A 6305-nucleotide genomic window follows, 5' to 3' on the forward strand; every position below is an offset into this window, starting at 1 on the left:
TTAATTATAAATATGTGTACTTCAAAGTGTAGAAAATTTATCGTTTCCTCTTACATCACATTTATACTTATACATGATTGTCATATTTTTATCACAGAGAACTTACATGAGAGAGAGTTTAATGTTTTGAATGTGTTTAAATTTGTGTGTTTCTATTCTATGAACGAGGACAAGTTAAAATAATGAACAATTTGAGTTTATTAACATAATGGGGATTTGGGATTCACCTATTTTACATTAGAAATTTAGAACCATAATTAGCATAATTCTTTTTATTTTATTTATTTATTTATTATTATTTTTTTTTGATGACGTGGAACCCCCGCAACTACTCGCCTTTTGGATTTGTAGCTATCCACCCTAACCCCACAGTACGAGTATTAGGTAAGTCAGGAACTTAGAGCGCTAGAGGAGACTCATTATTTTACCTTTCATACCCTATAACCTCCTTTTGAGCAGACTGGACTGGTATGGGCCTAATACTTGATTGTACTGTAATTTAATTCTTGTTGGGCCTCCACTGACACAGAATTACAAGCCTTTATGGAAATTTCACACTAATAAAAGCCTCTATGAGCTTCGGTTTTTAATAAAAGATGATGAAATTAAAAATAATAATAATAATAATTGAAAAAGGTATTTTGGAATATTGTTAAATGAAAATCATACAGGCAGTTTAGGCTTAGAATTATATGTTAAAACATAACATATTTTTTTCGAGGAGGTTAGGAATGTCTTAAATAAGATCAAAAGGAGGGCTTTAGGACCCTATCACATTCTAAAAAAAATTTGTTTATAAAATAATAATAACTAAGAAGATGTCAATAAGTGACACTGAAGTATTTTAGCACCTGTACATAAAAATAAAGGAGGTGTACAAAATTATATGGAATTAAATTTAATGAGCCACACTATGAAATTTTGGAAGAGAGTGACCGAACAATGCTGAGATGTGGAGGGTTTTAGAAAGAGTCATAAAAGATATATTGACACAATAAAAGACATACATGATGCTTACCAACCACCTCGAAAATATATGGTAGTTTTTTTTAACTTTTTTATTTTTTTTGGCGAATTCCTGTAATCAAATGAATCACAATTCAATTGTGATTTTAAAATTGAACAATTGAATGCTTATAGCCAATTGTGTACTCGAAGCACTGAATGCACATATTTAAGTTTTCGGTACTGGTTATTTTGCCTTAAAAATAATAATAAAATAAAATTTTACATCCCTTTCTGAATTTAACTTACCTGGGTTTCTCAACTATTTTATGAGGTCTCTGAGGGCTTGGATGAGTTGGTAAGGTGAGGGCATTGGCTTGCATCGGCAGTGTTCGAGCCTTCCTATTTCCTTTATTACATTCGACTTAAAATATTTATTGTACTGTGGGGTTGGGGTGAGTAGATGGGGGTTTACTCAATAACTATAAGTTCAAAGGGCGAGTAGTTAAGAAGATTTCCATGACAAAAATTTCTCAGTAGATATTGTAATGTAGAAATTATAGGAAGCACAAATATTACTACATGAGTTAGTACCACTGCTATTCAATATGCATTAGATACTTTCTAAAAGTATCATAATTTTAAAATATATTTTTTGTTTTAAAGATATCTGTCGGATTCTTCATCCAATACTTCTCATATGTTTCAAAACACATTTTTAATAAGTTTTGAATATTAAAATGTAAATTTTATAACAATAATTTAATAGTATAATTATTAAGAAAAGTTCAAAATTTTAGTTAAAAAGAAAGTATTGAGATATATTTCATAATTTATTTAAACTATTGAGATATATTCCTATGTTATATTTAGTTGCTTCTTTATTTATAACATATTAGTAATTGTATTTAGATTCATAATATTATTACAAAAAATAATTTATTATATATATATATAATTTATTTTTGAAATTTTTCATATTATCACCATACTCGTACCTAGGAATGGCAATGGAGCGGTTTGGGGCGGGTTTCCCATTCTCCATCCCCGCCTCCGTTTAATTTTGGTACCCCCAAAATCGCCCCATAACCGATTAAATTTTTGCCTCTAATCCCTATAACTGCCCCCGCCCTCGCCCCTGCCCCATCACCCGCCTCATAACCGATTATATTTTTATTTAAACACAATCATAGCGCGCGCGCACGCGCACACACATATATATATGGACGTGTTAAGTGTAGGGTTTCCAATAAATATATATATAGAGAGAGAGTGTGTGTGAAGGTTAATTTGATAAATATATTAATATGATATGATAAATTAATAATTTAAAATATTAAACGGGGCGGTTATGGGGCAAGGATCTTAGTCCCTCGCCCCGCAACCGGCCGGTTTTTTTTTTTTTTTTTAACCCCCATCCCCACCCCATTAAGTAAAGGGTTCTCCAAACTCACTTTAAGTGGGGCAGGGGCGGGGCAATTCCCCACCGGATTGGAGATTTTTGCCACTCCTACTCGTACCATGTTGTATTTGTATCTTAGTGTGTAATCACATTAAACCATATTATTATTATTATTTGAATTTCTTCATTTGGTTCAAATAAAATTAAAAAATATATATTTATTTGGACTTATCATCTTCCTTTCCCAAATAATAAGTGACTTTGTAAATTACAATAAAAAATAATTTCCATTTAAACTTTTATACATAAATTTGTTGTTTAGTTTTGAATTGTTATAGGGCGTAGTCATCAGAAATAACTTGAATAAAATGAAATTCCCAATTCTGAATATGTTGTATTGCTTTCATTAAATTTATTGTGTTACAGTTACACGATCCTTTCTCTTTGCATTGAAACCTCTTATACATAAGTAGCGATCCGACTCATAACCCCTACAGTGAATCTCAGCCGTCTATATCACTTAAGAAAACACAGCTAGATAGATCTTCAACCGTTAGATACTGCTTCTGAAAAGCATGGATCACCATTTTCAACCGTCCGATCCACTTTTACTTCCCCACCCACTATATTTTTAGGGCAAATCAGTTCAGCCTCCCCAATCGCCTCTGTCTCTATTCTCGTTCTCAGATCTGAACTTGCCCCCTCTCTCTCTCTCTCTCTCTCTGTGTAACTGCAGACTACAAAATCTACAAGAATCAGAAGTTTAAAACCTATATATTTTAGTTTATCTATCTGTCTGCAAGAATCAAAAGTTCAAAATCTATTACCTATATCAAAACCCATATTGGCGTATCATTTCAGGTTGTTCAAAAAATCAAAACCCATTATCTTTCAGCTTCCATCGCCCGCTGTTCCAGTTCGGGTTTGACGTTCGCAAGCTTCAGCCACTGGCCCGTTGTCTCTCAACTCGCAAGCTTGCCCACCTCTCTCTCTGCAACTGCTAACTTGTATGTATGAGTTTTGTTTTAATTTTTTTTCTAAATCAACTAATCAAGCTCTGTAATTCTTGTTTTGCCAACTAAATCCTATTTGGTGAAATTTTTTATGATCTTTTTTAAATAAATAAATTTTTTCTTTTTACAATATATAGTAAGAAAATTTGCATTGCATTTTGAGGTAATCTACATTTTTTTTCAGCACAACAAATACATATATATATTTTTCTATAACTTCTATATTTTTTTTTGGGTCAATTATGTCTACAAGAAAAATTGAATCTGGGCATGAAAAAAGAAAAAAGAAAAAAATCTGAATTGGATTAGAAATCTGCAGAGATTGAATCTGAAACAATTTTTATCAACATGCCAAGCTTTTTGGGGATGAAAATCTTTTCAGAAATAATAATAATAAAAAAAATCATAACAAGAACTTTGACAAGCATGCTTTTGAGTGAATTCCATAGTGTTGGAAGTGGCTTTCCATGAACTACCTCACACTCTGCTTCCACTTCCCGTAGATTCTTAAATAGGATTAGTAAATTGGTCAAAAGAAGAGATAGGGTACAAAGTGGTGAATTGTTCAGAAATAAATTAGTAATTTTTTTTTTTTTAATTACCCAAATAGGATTTTTTATGCCTTAATAGTCAATTGTCTAAAGAAACATTGTTAGTTCACCAAAATTGAATTAAACAACAGTTGATTTTGGCTGATATATTTTGATTTAGCCCACCCATTGAGAAATCGTGGATGTTAATCTGTGTAATATATATTCAATCTTTCTGCTATATTTTTATTTTCAAATTTTGGTTTTTGATTTTCTTTTGTTATTAGAATGCATAATATCAGAATATTGATTTGTTAATTTTGAAGATTATTCCTAAACTGATGCATTGTAGTTTGTTATTGGATTAATTTAACGAAAGAGCAGAGTATAATATGTGTTAATCACACTTATCCGTAATCACACCTCTTTCTACAGATAGGTGCTCAACATTTTTGACTGAAAGCAGAGTTGGGTTGGGTTGATACATGATATAGATAGTACTTAGATGGTGGTGATTTAATTGTTATGAGTGAGATTGTGAAACCTCTTTCTCACAATTTAAGTTTTTTCTTATTTTTAGGGTTAGCATCGGGCCTTAACATTTAGCAAGAATAAGGTTCAAGAAATATGCCTCCTCAATCATCAGGTAGTAAGACTTTTTTTAAAAAATTTTAATTGACATTTTTAGCTATTGGTTACGATTATTTATTTTTGTGTTACATATTGATTTTTTGTTTTTGTTTCTACGTACGTATATATAATATTGTTACTATGGTGATGCTTGAACAATTTATTAATGGAAATTAAAGACTTGGAAGTTTAGTTTTCAATTTCAGAATATATGTTTTACAAGTTTATTAACACTTTTAAAACTTTTCCTCTTTTGTCCTAATAATATAGGTCTCTTTTCTAAAAGAGTTGATGGGAATGGGTGGAGTAGGGGAAAAGAAAGAAAACAGGTATGTTTTTTTTTTTTCCTAGCTAATTGAATTATATAAATTCCCTTAGTTTTAGAATGAACAATTATGATAGGAAGTGTCTTTTAAAATGACCAATTTCGTAGTTTTTTAAAAACCAACTAAAAGGTATTGTTTTTCTATTTGTAGCACTTTGTTTGAAGGGCGGGAATTCATTACTACGGACTCAAATGGGCAATATAAAAAGATTACGATATTTGAGAAAGTATATTACAAGCTCCCCTAGTTGCGGACGTAAGACACCGATGGTGAAATAATTAGGACTACCTACAATGACGAGGCTCACAACCATTGAGATGAGCTCATGGTGAAAGATCTTGAGTGTCGATCTTTGGAGGTTCGTATTATTAGGCACATTTGTTTCTCTCCGTTTTCCTGTCTTCTCTTCATGGGGTGGGTTGATCTTCTTGGACTGTTCTCAAAAAAACTTAATGTAAATGTGATAGTGAAATTTCTTGAATACATTATCTTCAAATTATTGGTATTAGATAAATTTATTAGGCACATTTGTTTCTCTCTGTTTTCATGTCTTCTCTTCATGGGTGGGTTGATCTTCTTGGACAGTTCTCAAAAAGATTTAATGTAAATGTGATAGTGAAATTTCTTGAATACATTATTTTCAAATTATTGGTATCAGAGAAATTTATTATTTAATGGAGTTTATTTCGAGGATTTAATTATTATTTTAGTTTTATTTTTAGCCTATTTATTTTTTATTTATTCATTTGTATTATGTGCTTGTTTTAAAATATCTTAATTGTTCGATATTTCTCGATTTTGTACGTGGATCTTGTACGTGGATCTGATCAACTTCAGTGGCTGATGACGAGTTTAGATGAAGTCAAACTAATAAATGATGAGTGGTGTATTCTGTGTGTAATTTACCCAAACCTTATCGGAGGTTGGTGTAATTTTTTTTTTTCCTAGATGGCACTAACATATCCCACTTTTAAGAAATTGTTTACACCTAAGATGAGTTGACATATTTCCTGAGGCACTAATGTCAAGTGACAAGTCAATGTAATTTACCCTACTAGATTTCTAACATTGCTTGCAATGCTCAGGCTAATTCATGTTAACGGGGAACTTTGCTTTTTTGTTTCACTTTTTAAATGAAGCTTATTAATGGTATTGGGGTAGCGAAATGAAAGAACGTGAAAATCTAACAAGAAATTGAACAATCATACACAAAACATAAGATATAGCTTGGTTTGGCCAAATCAGACCTACATTATGGATAAGAAGACATTCACTGTGTCAATACGAGAAGATATTACCGTAGTAAAGAATTTTCAACACAAATCATGTATATAAACTCTTTTCAACACAAATCATGTACACAAACTCTTATCCTGGAGTCATTTTCCGTTTATTTCATTATTGTCCACCCTACCAATCCACAAATTACTTCTACTCACCGATTCCCTCATAAGGCTGC

General features: G+C 31.4%; 1 long non-coding RNA gene across 1 annotated transcript; it reads left to right on the forward strand.

Moving 5' to 3' along the window:
- Window positions 1-2994: 2994 nt before the first annotated feature.
- Window positions 2995-5550, forward strand: LOC132266630 (uncharacterized). Its single transcript, XR_009468653.1, has 4 exons — window positions 2995-3354; window positions 4471-4536; window positions 4791-4849; window positions 4997-5550. It is a non-coding gene; the product is annotated as an uncharacterized LOC132266630 (long non-coding RNA).
- The last annotated feature ends 755 nt before the right edge of the window (window positions 5551-6305 follow it).

The sequence above is a fragment of the Cornus florida genome, unplaced genomic scaffold (genome assembly GCF_030987335.1).
Source record: "Cornus florida cultivar Cherokee Brave unplaced genomic scaffold, ASM3098733v1 CherokeeBrave_3.0.0_Hap2_Chr07, whole genome shotgun sequence".
NCBI classification, from domain to species: domain Eukaryota; kingdom Viridiplantae; phylum Streptophyta; class Magnoliopsida; order Cornales; family Cornaceae; genus Cornus; species Cornus florida.